At 35.9% G+C, this 17551-nt stretch overlaps 2 protein-coding genes across 7 annotated transcripts in view; one reads left to right on the top strand and one right to left on the bottom strand.

Moving 5' to 3' along the window:
• Positions 1-17551, bottom strand: part of LOC134754840 (uncharacterized) — a 193962-nt gene that overhangs the window by 63436 nt on the left and 112975 nt on the right. The window lies entirely within an intron of this gene.
• LOC134754895 (CD82 antigen-like) overlaps positions 1-17551 on the top strand; it is a 99319-nt gene that overhangs the window by 19747 nt on the left and 62021 nt on the right. For 3 of the 6 annotated variants that reach the window (XM_063691359.1, XM_063691364.1, XM_063691362.1), the window contains exon 2: positions 9473-9544. The exons of the other annotated variants lie outside the window; for them this stretch is intronic. The gene's annotated coding sequence lies outside the window, so the exon portion shown is untranslated. The remainder of the gene's footprint in view (positions 1-9472; positions 9545-17551) is intronic. 6 annotated transcript variants of the gene reach the window in all.

Here is a 17551-nt window from a genome sequence, read left to right as displayed (position 1 = left end):
TTCATTGACAAATGAGACGGTATTATTGTTAAACTAATATCAAGGTCTAGAGTTCTTTTGCGTGACAGTGACAAAAGTTTTATCTTTTACTGTGCTGATCGTTATGCAACCAATAATAGACCGCCTGGTGTGCGTTAAATTGAAACTACCCGAGAAAGACGTGTTCAGTGAGCAACTCGGGCATGTTTTATCTCCTCTTGCCGATAATTATGCCAAAGGCTACGTCGTCTTTTATGGTAAAGCGCCAGTAAAAGGAAACTATATTTTTAGTGTGCACACGTTTCATTTTGCAGGCTTAGCTATCATCCACCCTTATCAACTACATGTTAAACCAAACTCCAGCTATTAGTAAGTACCAACTTCTACTAATATTTGGCACAGATTAAGCACAGGTACACTTAATAGAGTATCTGACTACTATAATTAGTCAAATCAGTTTCTTTTTTCGAACTGTCAAAACAATTTTGCTACTATGGAATTTATATGAAAAACTAGCATGTGACGACACAATCCAATTACCTACTCTTTATAGGTTTGTACGGGTTTTAAACTAAAAATTGTGTCTAAAAATAACTGCTGTCTACGTTTTTGTTTTAATCTTCTGGTGCTTTTTATGCATGGTGTAATAGTACATTACGATACAAGTGCGAAAAATAGGAAAATCGAAACGAGTGGCGATAAATCGACAAGAGTTGCTAATTACCTATTCGCACATGTATCGTACAATGTTTTACAGTACATATGGCCCTTTAAATTTTCGTCATAGTAGCGTAATGTGTTAATTATCGCACTAGTGCGGTAAAGTAGCACCATATGTACTGAAAGTAATTTATTTTAAATATCAATCCGGAGGTCGCGGGTTCAAACCCCGGCTCGTACCAATGAGTTTTTCGGAACTTATGTCGAAAAGAAATATCATTTGATATTTACCAGTTGATTTTCGGTGAAGGAAAACATCGTGAGGAAACCGGACTAATCCCAATAAGGCTTAGTTTCCCCTCTGGGTTGGAAGGTCAGATGGCAGTCGCTTTCGTAAAAACTAGTGTTTACGTCAATTCTTGGGATTAGTTGTCAAAGCGGACCCCAGGCTCCCATGAGCCGTGGCAAAAATGCCGGGATAACGCGAGGAAGAAGAAGAAAATAATTTATTTTAAATAGAGTCAAATACCCTATTAGAATTTTAGAGGATAGGATATGTATTCGTTCTCGTAGCATTAATATTCTTGAAAGTATTTTTTACTAAAAGTCTCATTTAGAAGGTAGGCTGAAATCCTGTCATTTGTTATTGTTGTTTTTCCCGTTGGAGCATTTACGTACCTATAGGTATAGGCATACCTATTGTCGGCTGGTCCAATCCATTCTTAGTTCTTAGTTTGGACTAGGTTGGTCTATGATAGTTACTTTTACCTACAAGATATACCTACTTTAGTATATCACAGAATTAAATATGATGATGACTTAATCAGAACCAGCGATTTTCATAACCTGCAGCTTATATTGCCGTGTTTTGGAGCTGTTTTACAATTTGTCAGTTGGAATGTAGGTATACTTATCTAATAAAAGTTTAGTGTGCGGATGGACGGCCTTGTTTGCGCGCGGGCGTTTGGCCTCGTTAATTTAGGCCTGCGACGAGCAGCGTGCGAGTCCGCGAAACCCGAGACGGCTCTTAATTAATGCCCGCTTCAACTTCGCAGAGCATTGTAGTCTTAGTAGTTCACTTGGATGCCTTTGGAGCATCATTTACTATGGACTGGGCGTTTTCTGTGTCGCCTTAAGCTTTATAAATTCTTCACACGCTGTCGTAGCATATTCCTCTTGAATTTCTCAACATCACGTTGCGTGTATCATGTCGCTGTTACCCGGTTAAACGATTTACAATCTGCCCTACGTTTTGTCGAGTCAAAAAATTACTAAAACAAATTAGTTACGTCTGAATTACAGTTCTGAAATGAATATAACGCGCGCGAATGACAGTTCCTACCTAAAACCACGAGGAATTGATTGGTTATCTCATACATCATGCAAACCTGCTCAGTAATTTCGGCGCTTCGGGACATGCAAAAATGATCTTGCGTGGATTTAAAGTCGTATAGGTATTAGACTTTTAGTCTGAATTAAATGATATTTATTTATTTATTAGGATATGTTAAAGCATGTAGGAATATCACACTGTTCTACTCTGAAAATTGTTTATAGGTGGGTACCTACTTTATAATTAAACTAAGTATCTAATTATATTTAAACTTTTCCGCACTGCTATTTTGTGTGACTTGTGTTGTTCTTTGAAAAGGTGCTTATGCGAATACTGATACTTTGATTGATATTTTATTTAGTGTCCGTCTAAGCCAACTCTGCACAGACTTAGAAGTGACCAAACTACATTTACTCCCACGATCTGGCACTGCAAAGTCTGTGCAGAGCCAGTTTGTTCTGACTAGTACGTTCTTTGGACATTTTGTGTCATTCTGTTTACACTTATGCGAGCCAGGCGAAAGTGATTTTTAGGATGACGTACGTCCAGGTAAGACGTAGACTATAAATTGAGCTAAGGTTGTGTAATCGTGTAACATATTATAGTAATATATAACCAGTTAATTTCTGGAATAGTGACATCACTACATAATATAAAACAGAGTCGCTTTCCGCTGTCTGTCCGTCTGTCCATATGTATGCTTAGATATTTAAAACTACACAACGGATTTTGATGCGGGTTTTTTAATAGAGAGATTCAAGAGGAAGGTTTATATGTATAATTTGTAAAGGTTTTGTGTAAATTTGTTGAACTACCCGTGCGAAACCGGGGCGGGTCGCTAGTTACTAATATAATTGAAAATTTAAAAGTTAAGGTTTTTAAGTTTTATAGGTTAATTATTTAATTCTGATTTATTTATATTAAGTTTGTACGTTTTTAAATAAAATGTACATGATTAAGCAAATAAATAAATATATCATTGAAAATACCACAAATCGGCCCGTGTATGCTCACTTAAGTAAAGGATAAGTATTTATTAATAAAATGGGCAGGTACGTGTACTTAGGCAAACAACAAATTTAATGTAATATTTATTATTCCTTAATTTATTAATTTTTCTATTGACGTGTATTTCATTTTATTTTGACGATCATTATAAGATATCTTGCTTAGCCGTATTGACATTGTTTTTCTCATTTTATTTTATTTGACATTGTTAAAAATTTAATTAATTAATTAATCGATTGCTTATTCAAATGGTTTATAATTGTGTATTGTTTTTGTATAATTATAATCAATTGTTATTTTCCACTTGACGATCATAATATAAATTCGTATAGATTAGTGTAAAAATAATTTATTGTAATTTAATATTATGAAATAAATAAATCTAAATCTAAATCCAAGCATAAATTTTTGAAAGAATAAGTACTCTTTTCTGCCCTGACCTAAACTATCTACCTGACCTAACTAATTACGGTTTTTCTTAAAACAAGCCTCCTAAGGAGATCAATGAATGTAGTACCTAACTTGTCACTAAATTTGACTCAGCAGTTTCGATTCTGCGATGTACATATCTACGACATAAGACACGAACAATATGCACATACCTACCAACATCTTACATCATTTCACAAACAACAATTGACAAACTCTCATCTTACAATCAACGTTTGTTAAAATTGTTAATGCTAAAATCGGCTCTTTTAAAAATATTGTACTTATATTTCACTACGGGCCACTAGCGCGTTACAGGGTTAGCTAACTAACTCGGAGTTAACCTTTTATAGGTACTCGGTCAAACTGTACTGTATAAACGGTTAACTCCGAGTTATGTAGTTGGCTAACCCTGTAACGCGTAGTGGCCCTAACTTATTTGATAAAACATTTAATTGGCAACAACTACCTAATCAAGAACCAAACAAAAGACATTTTATTTCGACGTATACAATAGGACATGGAGGAGACGGTAAAGCCTTCGAACGCTTTGATATGTCGTCTCGTGCCTCTGACTCTTATGGAGACACATATTATAGAAATTAAATATTTTCTTTTATGCCGTTTAGTACAGCTTCGATGTCTACCGTTCTCCAATTCTCCCTCAATTGCTCAAAGGTTAACTGGAAGAGATCCCTGAAAGGGATAAGTTCGCCTTTGTACAAATGATGCGTTTTTCTCTTGTTTTATGTTTCTTTTTGTACAATAAAGAGTTTTACTACTACTACTAAAATTTGGACTGACAAAAAGTTTTTTTAATACCACGTCGGTGGCAATCAAGCATACGGCCCGCCTGATGGTAAGCCGTTACCGTAGCCTATGGACGCCTGCAACACCAGAGATATTACATGCGCGGCGTTGCCGACCCTTTCAAAACCTTTACACTCCTTTTTTGAAGAACCCCATAATGTAGCCCCTCGGGAAAACCTCGGGAGGGAGCTCATTCCGCCGCCGAAGCGTCCGCGGACGGAAATTCCTCTTAAACCGCACAGTACGCGACCATTTATTAAGTTCTAGGGTGTGAGGATGAACACCCTGCCGACGGCGAGCGGTGCGGTGTGGTGATAGAAAGCGGCCGTTGGCATCATGTTAAACAATTCTTCAGAGCACAGCCCATTGTACAAGCGACATGTTATAAAATATGAATCGGAAAACATTAATTTAGCAAGTACTCACATTATTTGTTAAATCTATGCATGCCAATAGTAGTTTATGTGACTCTGTTACATAGTTAAAGGCAGTGGGTTTTACTCGCTCGCACACGCCATATCTTTTATTCCCTTCTAATTTCCCGACTTTACGCCCCCTCTTTATCCAATAACTAAGCTACCTTCTACTAGATAAACTTTCTTTTTCAGATTTTTTTCTTGACCACCGTCTGACTGATAGACCTAACAATGTTGCTTCAAATTTCTTTTTACTTGCTGGTAATAAATGCATATTGTTTGACACTATTTAATGATAGTGTAATAGAGAGAAAGAAAGAGTGTTACAAAAGATTATCGTCCAAAATACTTTCCCAGCACTCGGCCACGATCTCCGTTTCATGACAAATCGCAAACCTCAGTACTTTTATTCCTTTTTCCTCGATGTGCCGGCACTGACACTTTCAAAATTACTTTTGTGTTATGAAAAACGAGTGCCCTTCCAACGAAATAATTCAAAGAGAAGAGTCGTGGAATGTACGGGGCCCAATACATTCCACGACTCTTCTCTTTCCGAGCAGACTCTATCTACTGCCATTTTATAGTAATTTCCAACCAAATTAAATTTCATATCATTATGGCGGTCAGTATACCGTGACAAGATTTTATTTGGCCTACGCCATGTTCCAGATTTTTAGTGGTACTAATTTATTTTACTGGCAACGTCGTAAGCATCGCAGTAAAAATCGTTAAAGTTTAAATCAGTGTTTTTAAATAGTTTGTTTGCGAATGCTATGAGAGCCTTGAATCCAGCGTTCTATAATTAGGTATGTCAATTTGTTTCAAAAATCATAACTTATACGGTCTGTGCCCGTGCAATGGGACGATTGCACATCGCCTCGGCGGGGCAGGCGCTGTCAGCGGATAAAAAAGTATTAGGAAGACTAAATGTAAAATAAACAAAACAAAAACGCATCGCCAAACTGTCAACCGTCGGTTTTTCATTTCTGCGCTCAGTGGATAACGCGCTCAGCAAATGGTTGCCCGTTTGCTACTCGTACTCGTATTTGCAGTGTTGTCAATAAAGTGCCCGAGGCACTAAATATTTTATTGCCGTATATAAATCCGGTCTTCCGATGTTCTGAAACAATTTCAGAATATCGGAAATTATTCTTAGTTAACTTAAAGTAAGCCGATAATGAAATACAAAATATTATTGTATTTAACACGGTAATAACAATAATACACCTGTAATAATAAACATTGATTTACTCGTACCTAACTCAATGTCCGTATCTTAAGCGGGAGCCTTCATGTGCAGTTCCAATATTCAACGGTCGCCCGTATCCGTATCCCAAGCGAGGGCCGTTGGTACTACCATCAGTAATTTAAAAAAAAAGTTGGGAGCTAGTAAGCTAAATCGTTCTTAATAGGTATTCGTACGCAACAAAAGGTACCTTCCAAAAAGTTTAAGCACAAGTATACAATTGCTTATTCATATACTTTCAATTCTTTTTTATATATCTCTCTCTTTAAGAGGTCAAAAAATTATGGAAAAGTTATAGAGTCGGACCAAGATAACTCTTAATGCCATTTGCAATCACAAAGTGTGTCAATGTCAACATTAATTACACATTTCTATGAAAATAAGAATAAATAAATATTTTAGGACATTATTACACAAATTGACTAATTCCCGCAGTAAGTGTTGTGAGTACTTAGATATACCTGTACATATTTATAAATACTTAATACATACAAAACACCCAAGACTCAGGAACAAATATCCATGCTCATCACACGAATAAATGCCCTTACCAGGATTTGAACCCGGGACCATCGAGACCCACTAGGCCAGACAGGTCGTCAACCCTTATCATTGACGCGTCCTCAGTGTTCTATTCAAATCGGTGCAAAGTTAGCTTAGACGGACTCGGATGGACCGAACTTGATTTCATGTGTCACACAAGGTTATATAATTTTTTAAGGTAGATTATAATATGAAAAACGACCAATTAGGGTGACAAGAGGCCGATTAGAACTTAGAAACTGATGTCAATGTCGCTCGTACTAATACATTGCTGCGAACGAGATGCGGTGCGTTGCGAGCGACTAAACAGATTTTAAAGGGGAAATTCGAACGACGTCCAAACAAAACTCATTGCCGAAAAGTAGGCGTATTCCGCGTATTGCGTGAGCCACTTTACCGGAAGGCTCGTGAAAACCTTACTTCCCCTCAAACAAATTACCTACTTAACCTTTATTCAATATAAAACGTGTTATTACATAACATGTTATTCCAAATAGTAAATTGTACTTATAACAACAAAATAAACAGCTAATTTTAGTTGAGCCAATATTAGCGAGCCTATGCTTGAATTCGCACTCTGCTTTCTAATTCGATTACGAAAATAAGAAGGACATTTTGTTGTTATTAAAGTCTTAACTGGATTTGACCCCCTGTTGCTACGCGACCTCCATCTCCACCCCACCGATGAACTGCTAGACGCCTAGTGACAAGGATACTACTTTTATAACAAACTTATTAGTTTCGTTGTTCTTGAAATCGTTGATCGTTTTCCAGGGCTAGCTCTCCGTCTAGAGGACTGTAGCCGTGCGAGTGATGCGGCCCCTACCGGTACCGGACCAATAGGGCTATTGCCGAGGCAATATGCAGACTACACTCACCCATAAAGAGGAACTAAAAGAAGCAATAAAAAAAACTTCACTGTCCATTTTAATGTTATTGCTGTTATAAGAAAGCTTCGCAGCCAGTTCGCAGCGTAGTAATTACATTAAATAATTCGTGTTTTAATCCAAAGAAAATTATATGGCCCGTCTGATTATTTATACTTGATTATAATTATTTAAATAATTAAATCAACTGATTTGTATTATACTTGTAGATCGTTATATAGCGGAGGTTTCGTAAAACATTACGCTCTGTGATTTTGATTAGTGTGTATGAGATGTATTGCGAGTAATGTCAAATCGATAACAACCAAATTTTAAAAGTTCAAACGATCTTTGTTTCGAGATTATTTCTGGGTTATCGATCGCCATGCCATCGATGCATAATACTTATAAGGTGTTTTTGTTGACCGGAAGGGTGGGTATATTGCGTGCGTCTGGCTGGAGTTCCATACCACCGGAAGTTCCCTGGCCTGACGACTTCCGTCCATTGATATGCGTGCCAGCCTGTATTAACAGCATTAACAGGAACACCCTTAACCAACTTAACTGATCAATGTCAGACCTAATGCCAATGCAATAATTTTTAGGTATATATATATATACATTGATAGTTGCCAGTGTGGATGATGATACATACATAGGAGTTGGTGGCATATTGATTAGTCGTTTTATCTGTATCTGGGGGGGATAGCCAAGATGATAATCGTTAATAAATAATGCTAATCGAAACCTTTTTTATTTATTATTATCGTATAATAATAAACGAGCAGACGGATCGCCTAAGGCCTCATAATCACGAGCGTTTTTTCAACGCGCGTTAAAAAAGAGCTTGAATCTGCTCGCACGCTAAATTCGATTCAAAGACCAAGGCTTAAAGTTAAAAAATCCAACAACGCGTGATAAAAAGCGCTACCGCCATCGTGTTTCCATTTGTGTCATTCAAACGCTTTTTTAACGCGCGTTGAAAAAGCGCTCGTGAGAATGAGACCTAATGGTAAGCGATCACCGCCGCCCATGGACACCCGCAACACCAGAGGGGTTATAAGTGCGTTGCCGGAATAAGATGGGAGTACGTTCTTTTATTGAAGGTTTGAAGATCGTGTCGGTCCGGAAATACCGCAGGCGACAGTTCATTCTGCAGTTTAGCTGTACTGTGCGAGGCATATAGTATCTGGAAAAACGCACAGTATTGTTGAGGAATGTCGAACATCTAAGTGGTGAGGATGGTAATGTTGTCGCGTAGGACGATGGCGGAAAGAAGCGGCAGGGATTAATCCGAACAATTCCTCGGTGCACTGCCCGTTTTATATTAAACTTGTACGGAAATAGTCACGTATTGAAAATGTTTCGTAAGCATTTTCGTTCTATCCATTGAAGTCTATTGAGGCATATTCGAACGTTATTTAAACCGTCAACTAGATATGATTTGACATTATTCGCAATGCATCTCGCGGTCTCGCGGTGCTAGTCCGCTACTATCAATCATAATTAACATACGTCACATTCGAAAACTCATTCGATTAAATACCATATCTATTTTCTCGCAACAAATTACAATTTCTAACTGACTTGCCAGTGTACCGTACGGTTGTTACATTAGTACAATCATTTACAATATACCTATACATTATGTTTAAATAACAGATATTTACAAAATTAAAAATAACATGGAATATAAAGTAAAATTCTAAAAAAAAACAATAAACATTGGTCAGATATCAAACCAATGTAATTTCAAAATTAGGTATATATTTTAAAACTTACAGGCCAATTCGAGTTTTAGTTATTCGACCTGTTTCCAATATGATACTGATCTGTCTGTCAGGGTCAAAAGTGATATTTCTTCGACTAAAAAACTACTTTTGACACCGACAGATCAGTATCGTATTGGAAATAGATCGGATAACTAAAACTCGGATTGGCCTGTTAAAGTCATTAGCACGTCAGAGGTCTACAGACTACAGGAAACTATCAACGAACAAAATGTGTTACAAGCTACGGCGTAGCGGCGTTGCCTGATGGGTTTCGGAATGCTCGATGAATTTGCTTTGTTTATCATATTCTGAGCATGCTTTGGTTGTAAATTGATTCTGCGAAGCGAAGTGAATATCGTGTGTTAAAGTGGTGACAAGGGGGAACTAATTGGGATTTGTGATTTTTGCAGAGTTGCCGTCCTATTCGGACGAACTTTGAGCCATGGCGTGGCTAGTCAAACCTCGGTGCACTTCGCTGAACGGTAAGCGCCGTGCCGTGTGATACTCTTAATTAAGCTAAGTACTCATTAAAATCATTTTAGTGGTCATACTAAATACTCGTGTGCATACGCTAAAAATATTGTATGCAGGAGAGTATCTTTAATGCATTCATTTGAACATAGGAGCGTTTTTAAGATTATTTACTCTGATTTGGATGGGCATACAAAGCATTGGTGTTTATACTCGTAACGGATTTATAGCATTAATGATGTGACGGTGGTTGAACAATAATTCACGCCTTCGCAATCCGCGCGGTATTTGTGGACAGGTAAAGGGCAAATTAACACAGGTTATTTTAAAACATTTGGATTTTAAATGTAAAGGATCGTTTATATTCACGAATTTTTGAGACGTGTTTTGTTTAGTAGAAGAGGCTATACCTAAACAAGTAGGTTCTTGACACAGTATGTTTAATTTTATGAACATAAACTAGCTAGTTAGTGGGATAAAAAATGAGCAGTCTGTAATACTAAAAATACAAGACCTTAAAGTTTCGGTCCAAAAGATGAAATATCATTCGAAACCTTACAATAAAATAAAAGATACAATTTTACGACTACTATAAGTATACATGTACATATACTTAGTATGTCACTTATCGTTTGATATGTATATGCATTGACAGGATAGCAGTTAAATAGTTAGCCACTGCTTACGTATAGGTACGTACCTATCTACGTGACTACGTGACACCGCAAGGTGCGTGGCACATGCTTCGCTCTAGCATCAATAACTTGCGAAATGGACAGTTACCAAGGTGCTAATGGCATTCGCTAAGGACTTTATAAGGGCTCTTGTAACATTTGCTTTGTGTAGACTGTCAAATATTAACATTATGTTTGTGTAGGTAGACATAGACATAATTTAATGGTAATAGGTCACAATTTTCTAACTTATTTCTACACATCAGATCACTTCATTATCAATTTAATATTACGATTCGATAAATTCCATTATTAAACAATTCGATATTACACTATTCTTTATAATTTATTATACATATTATACTATTAACTATTCCTTATAATCTATAAATTCTTTAAAACTATAAAAGCTTTGCTTGACTAGCTAGTTTTTTAGCCTTGTTTTAAAGGAACTAAGCGTTAACGCTTCTGCGATAGAGACTGGCAGCTTGCTGTATACTACTGGACCAGCAACATATATAGTCTGTCCGGTTTTTTTTATTTTATTTGAAATTGTTTATACCTTATTTTTGAGTTCCGATGACGGTGTCATCGGCACAGAATAACTTATAGTACTGTCTTCGGTTTGTAGGTCCTAATATCCTTTAAACTGATAAAATTAATGTTAGCTTAAAATATGTATCAAAAATCAGTCAGGAGTTTTCTAAAATAAATATTAAACACCTGATTCTCACAGATCCTGGTGTTTTTGGGTTATTTCAACTCAGAATAAATAGCATATTCAATCCTGATGATAAAAAGTCCCAAAAATTTGTATGAAAATTGTACGTCACGCTCATACAAAAAAAGTACACACTAAAACACGACGTAATGGAATGGACATTTTGGGAAATCTTTTTTTAATGGCAGGATGAAGAATGGTGTCGATTCTGAGTAGAATGAGCCCAAGAATGTCCAGATTTGAAAGAATCAGGTTTTCAATATTTATTTATTTATTTATTATTATTCGGAGATCCAACAGCTGTTAACCGGTCTATAGGTTTTATAAATATGATACAAAAAGCCAATTACAGGTTCTCACCAGTAGCTACATATTAACAAAAACTATTGGTGGTTAGCACTATTGCACGATTCCTACATTTCCACGCCAAAGCTATAGTAAACTTATAATTCGAAACTAACTAAAGATTTATTTATTTTAGAAAACGTCCAGTCAGGTTTTAAGCATTCTGATTTGTGTTGCGTGGAATTCCATTCATTCGTCATTTTCGTTTCTTGTAATGCGACATAATTTAAAATAACTGACTAAAATTAAGACAGAATATCCGTCAAATGAGCACATGACACAAGCCATCGTTGTATGTAAGAGTATATTATATGTATTATGATGGATTGGAAGATCTAGGACAGAATACGTTGGTGACGAACAGCAGCCAAGAGGCGGCGTGTACTGCTTCCGTTAGCACATCTTGATAGGGTTAAGCCTCAGCTATTAGAGCCGATAGCCTGTTACGTGTGAGCTTCGTGTAGTCATTGTCATTGTACAGGGCTTATATTCCTGATAGTACCGAGGTTTCAGTCTTGAGGATTACAAACCATTCTAGTTCAACCTATGAGTAAACTTTCATATAGTAGCATATACTACCTATATACATTCATAGAGTAGGACGGAGACGTTTGAATTAAAGGTTATTTATATATTTTTAAAATAAAATGTGTTTGAAATGCCTATCGCCCATGGTTACGTAATGATAGGGAATTTAAGAGAATGTGGAAGAGTGTTTCAATTGTACCCATAGGTTGTTGTTGTTAATTGAAACACTATGTGGGGAAGTTTGAAACACCTTAATATATTCGGCAAAATGAAAAACAATTTGTTATTTCTATTTTTTTTTAAATAACTATCACGGTATTCAATGAGATCAACTAAAGTTCGCAAATAAATTACAAACATTTCACAATTTATCGGCGTCTCAAGATCTTGATCAAAGAAAGGGATGCAAAATTTTTTTGTAAGACTATAGACTTCTTTGTTGTGATTACCTTATACATATAGCTTAATCAAACGTGTTTTAATGCAACAACAAGATATTGTGTTTCATACAAAAGTCAAAAGTTTCAATTATAACAATGTTTCAATCATGACCATAATAAAATCACTGTCACTCCCTTTTTCACAAAGCATGTATTATTAAAAAAAAAAGAAGTAAGATATTCCATAAGTCCCATCCGAAACACCAAAAGAATTCAAGTAGTTAAAATACATTTAAGTAAAAAAAAATAAACGAAACAGTATGCGAGCACAGGTCCTTCACTTTATACCGCGAAATTTTCGAACGGCTCCTCGAGACTACTGCGTTGCTCGCGGGCTTGAGCGCTATTGGTCCAGAATTTAAGAATGACTGACCGCATAGCTGAGTATTGCGTCACATGCACAGGTACCTATTGTAATTTTCAAGAAATTTGACTCGATTCAATCATAACGTGTTTCAATTGTCCCCGTCCTACCCTACGTAAAGTTCAACCTCCGGTAGGTAAGTGCCTATATTTGACTAATAAGTGATATCAAAGATAGATATACGAGTAACTTCGTTATAGATGGATACAGTCTAAGGAAAAAACGTGCCTCGAAAATCACGAAAATTTGATTCTCGATCAGATGGCGCCACTAGTTTTGGCCTACTCTCGTATAGAGGGCGATGACGGTTTCGTTTGTTATTTATGATTTTAACGATTACGGGCTAAAATTATCTACTGCACGTTTTAATAGTTTTGTTTTCCAAATATTTTACCTTAACCCACAAGAACGAAAACATAAAAATCATGTAATGCACATATGTGTTTTATATTAGGTACTCTATTCATCGTGTTCATGATTTTTGTACATCATTAAGCGGTACTCCGCCATCACTTAAGAGCCCATCGACGTGCTCACTAGCGCCGCTGCTAAATAATTGTGATTATTTAAATTTAACGATAGATATTTATAAAATAGGCCGCTATGTACTGTATTTTGTATTTAAGTACCTTTTGAATACATCAAACCAGTTATTATGTTGCTGGATTCGTCGATCTATGAACTCAAAACAAAAACGGCCGTTTTAACATTGGACGCATAGATTGACGAATCCAGCAACGTAAAAACCATTATAATGTATTCAAAAGGCACTTAACTACAAAATACAGTACATCAAATTAAAATACCCCCCCCTTTTTTTAAATATTTATCGTTAAATTTAAATAATCACAATTATTTGCCAGTGGCGCTAGTGAGCACGTCGATGGGCTTTTACGTAAGTGAAACATATATTGGAAAATCAATGTTATTACACTTATTACTAATGACTACGTCTAGCCGATATTGAAACAGTTTAATAACAAACAGCGGCAATAACAATAACATAAACACACACTACAGTTATAACAACAAATACTAAAAGTACGGAACCCTCGGTGAGCGACCCCGACTCGCACTTGTCCGGTTTTTTAAAATTGTCTCGAATATAATATAGTTTTTTTGTATGTCATTAAAATTATTGATCTGGTAACAATATCAGTGACAACTGATAATCCAATAGGAACAATCTTCAGCAGATAGTGTTGCTGTTGCAAAATTTATTTAATTTCATTACAATTTAAATTAAATTTATAAATACAATAAAGATTGAAATATGTTTAGATAATTAATTATGATTGATTTCTTTATTCCATGAACTACAATAGTTGTTGTTATCTGGTGGGTGTCATCTCCGGGGCAGCTGTTTTGAGGTAATTTCCTGAGTGGTTTATGGCCTTCAAGGTTCCGGTGCACAATTCTAAAAAAGTGTCAAATTGTACTGGTAACCATGGTATCTCCAGTTTTTGCCGGTTAACCCCGGGTTAGTGAATGGTGCAAGTGGCCCTTAGAAAACTATACACACAATCACCAAAACTTCAATATTTTATTCGTCCTTTGGTGCCCAAAAAATGTAACCGCTCGATACAAATTGAATAGATACATATGAAAACTTAGTTTATGGAACAAAATAAAAAAGCTGTTTTAATTTGCAATCTAGAGCAGCTAGAAACTTTTAGATCAGCGCACGTAGATAAACCTGATCGTTTAGTCCAAAGCTAAAGGTGAGCGGGGCTGCCAGGCAGGTTCGGCGAAGATAAGGCACGGACTGGCGATATCGGAGATAGGTTTTTATCCACGTGATCCGCCCTGGTTGTGCCGGTGACCTCCTAAATGTCATAGGTACCTACTTGAATTTGCACCCGGTTTCATCCGCGGTGAAGTAAACCTTCCCTATCCGGATTAACTTAACCCATCTTTGTGCTTTGTTGTGGTTGGGTACCTACATCTTAATATATTAAAGTTGTTTTCTATTTAAAGAATGGCAAAAATTAATAAATAGCATTTCCCGTGTATTTGATATTTTATATGTGTGTTATCTGTTATCACTAAAACATTATTGTATCAATGGTATCTGGTTTACGGGTCATAGACATTAAGACACTCGGGAAGTTGTTATAACTTACAGGGTGACTGGTTACTCGACCTATTCCTCGAAAGGGGTTCTGACCTCATTTGTAATGATTTAAGCCTAGTCAACAAGGGGTCTCAATTCATTGGTTTTCAAGTTACTGGACTTTTAATATCTTAAAAAATCTGCCTTTCAGCCAAATCTAGTTAAATAGATAGAAAATGAGCAATTTATCACAAAAAATGAAAATTAAAAAATATATGGGAATAATAAATAAATACTTTAGTTTAAAAAATAAAAATTTCAAAATAGGTAAAAAATAATGGGACCATTCAATTCCTTACATTTTATTAAAAAATATATTGTAGAGCAACAATATATACATAAACGCTACATTTCACCGACAAAATCGCAATTACCTTATTTTCCACGGCTTCTAAGCAATAGCGACGTTACATGCTGACGTCACGATGTAATGCCAATTTGTTAAAAGCGTTTCGTCAGTAAAGTGCGGGTGCCCGACTTTGACCATCATTTGTGACTATTGTATTGCTAAGACTATGGGTCTCATACGGACATTTGATCCTTAAAACAAACCTGATCGACTGACACCTTTATAAAAAATTGTGGAATACCCTATTATTAAAACAAAATATACTAGTTTAGAAGGCTTTTTGATAAGAATAGTAGGTATTTTAATATTGACTTTGCCTTGGTTAGCCACAAGTTTTAATTTGTCGACTAAAAGATGAAGATGTTTTTTCACCACATTACCTCATAAAGTCTCTCTTTCTTCTTAAAAAACATGAGAAAAAGTTACATTTTATCCACAAGAGGGCAAAGTAAATTGATGCAAATATTGAGTTGTTTCCTCATATTCGCTGGTTTTAAGTGATGATTTTTATTCATAATTATTTAATAGCGTTCATTTGATAATTGGATTTGTAATGTTTTACAGTTAGTATTTACCTCGCCATGGTGTGATGAAAACAATTGGTTTTCACTCGGTGGCAAAGTTTGTTTATTAACACTCGTGTCTTGTTACACTTGCAATGCTCAAGATCCATTCGTTTTCGAACCAATTAATTTTGAAATCTTTCGCTTACTCGGGTATCAATATTACCACGATGAGTTAAACAACAACTCTAAAAAGTCATATTCAGATCATTTCAAGCATTCATATTTTCGATCATTGCATTTACAAATCTACTCTAATCGTTATCGTTAACAGAAATAATTTTGTAGCGTTTTTGTTGAAGTGTAATCTCACCCTAGATTACTTGAATTAATTTGAGGAGACAATTAACTGTTATGTGCAGTAATTTGTGGTTTGTGGTCACCGTGTATGACATATATACCTACGACTACGGCTTTGTCGCTTTAAATCGAAAACTAAAATAACCCCCTTTTTTGTATGTAGGCACACAAAATGCAATCTATCCCTAAATCCAGATTCTATTACATATACCTACTATGTTAAATTCGTAAGATTCAGGGCAATTTTAGTACTTTTGAATTTTGAAGTTTCTTTTATTTATATAAGACTCGCTGTTGTCCACGACTTCGTCCGCGTGGATTTATTTCCCGAAACACACTTTCAAACCCCTTTTTAACCCTTTTACTCGTAGTTTTACAAAAAATATTTTGTGTTTAAAAAATTACAAAAACGCTGAAATTACTTTTATTTTATTTTAATATAAAGCCTTTTTACGAAGTTCTTATTTTAAAATAATACTAGGTCCCTATACAAATTTTCATCCCCCTTTTAACCCCCTTTAGGGATGAATTTGCAAAAACTTTGAAATTACTTTTATTTGAATATAATATCTTTTCACAAAGTTTCAAGTTCCTAGCGTTCAACTCCTTAGGGGTTAAATGTTTCAAAATCGCTTCGTATCTCTTGTACACTTTATAAATGAAACCTAGTGTGCAAATTTCAACTTTCTAGCTTTTGTAGTTTCGGCTCTGCGTCGATGAATCAGTCAGGACACACGCATTTATAATAAATTCTAAAACTAATTAAAATTGTTTGTCTTGTAAACGTACACGGGGACTTACGAGGTTATATAATAACTATTAATAATCGTTATATGTATACGAATTTAACGCCGTTAGTTTGAAATAAGTCCTCGTCAGTATATAGAGTGCAGTTAATCCGGATGGTAGAACCCTCATACTTGCTGTGTGGGTATATATACAGCTCGACGTTCGCGAACTCTCATCAAAACCGGCCCAGATAGAGTGGCACGAACTTTCCAACCGTTACCAATTCAACAAACTAACTGTAACACGTAAACTACACGAGTCAGCAACAAACATAAACAAAAATAAAAAAAGTATCCAAATTGATCTCCACACCCTCGGTGATCGCACAAGAATACAGGCGTCTTCAAATCATTTTATTCACTTTGCCCGTATAGGTATTTGCTTATGACAACAATCAGATAAATAATAATAAAATAAAACTTCTCTAAAACTAAATCCCGCCCTAATATTTACTATGTTATTTATTGTTTAGCGTTTGGTAAACTTTAAGGTATAGTTATGTCTACTATGGAGGTATATTTGACGTGTAAGCATCTTCATTTTCGCAAATGCTGACTTCCAATTAGAAAGCTACAAAACGACATGATGCAACATTCCAATTCAAAGTGAACGAGCTAAAGCTAAATTAATTGGTTATCTCGCCGTACTCCTAACCATTAGTAACTCGATTGGTTAAATGAGCTAAATCAGTTGACGCGGCTGAATAAACCAATAGTTTGTATTGTACACACTAGGTATGTTTAACAACCATATTAATGAGACGGGTGTGATCGCGTGTCGAGCGGCGGTGAGGCGGGCCCGGGCCAGTGACGCGGTATCTTGGGGCGATAGC

Source organism: Cydia strobilella, chromosome Z (genome assembly GCF_947568885.1).
Source record: "Cydia strobilella chromosome Z, ilCydStro3.1, whole genome shotgun sequence".
NCBI classification, from domain to species: Eukaryota; Metazoa; Arthropoda; class Insecta; order Lepidoptera; family Tortricidae; genus Cydia; species Cydia strobilella.
Note: the sequence above shows the minus strand (reverse complement) of the source record. Positions and strands in the feature narration are given on the sequence as shown.